Raw genomic sequence first — 391 nt, 5'->3', positions numbered from 1 at the left:
GGTGGGTAGAGGGCAGGGTGGGTGCCAGAAGTTAAGGAAATAGCATGTTCTTCTGCACTTCCACTACATATTTATTCTCAACTCTCAGATGTTTGCAGAAGGCACTGGTGAAAAATAAAAACCCTTCTTGGCAATGGGGCATGAATGGGTCAGCCTTTTCTAGAATTCACAACAGAATTCCAGTTTGAGAGGCTGCCTCCTTTGCAAGTCAGGTACTGCAGTGTAGGCAACACTGTTCCCAAGAATTTTGTAGGAGGAGACGAACAATATTCTCATATATAGCTGTCAGAATTAAGATAAGACCATTGCTACCATATTTAGCCATTCTGTAGGACGATGCACTGCTAGGTGCCTTTCAGTGCATGAGTTCAGTGAATATTCATGCTATTTT

Source organism: Mustela nigripes, chromosome 9, assembly GCF_022355385.1.
Source record: "Mustela nigripes isolate SB6536 chromosome 9, MUSNIG.SB6536, whole genome shotgun sequence".
Classification (NCBI taxonomy): domain Eukaryota; kingdom Metazoa; phylum Chordata; class Mammalia; order Carnivora; family Mustelidae; genus Mustela; species Mustela nigripes.
This window is presented reverse-complemented; position numbering follows the sequence as displayed.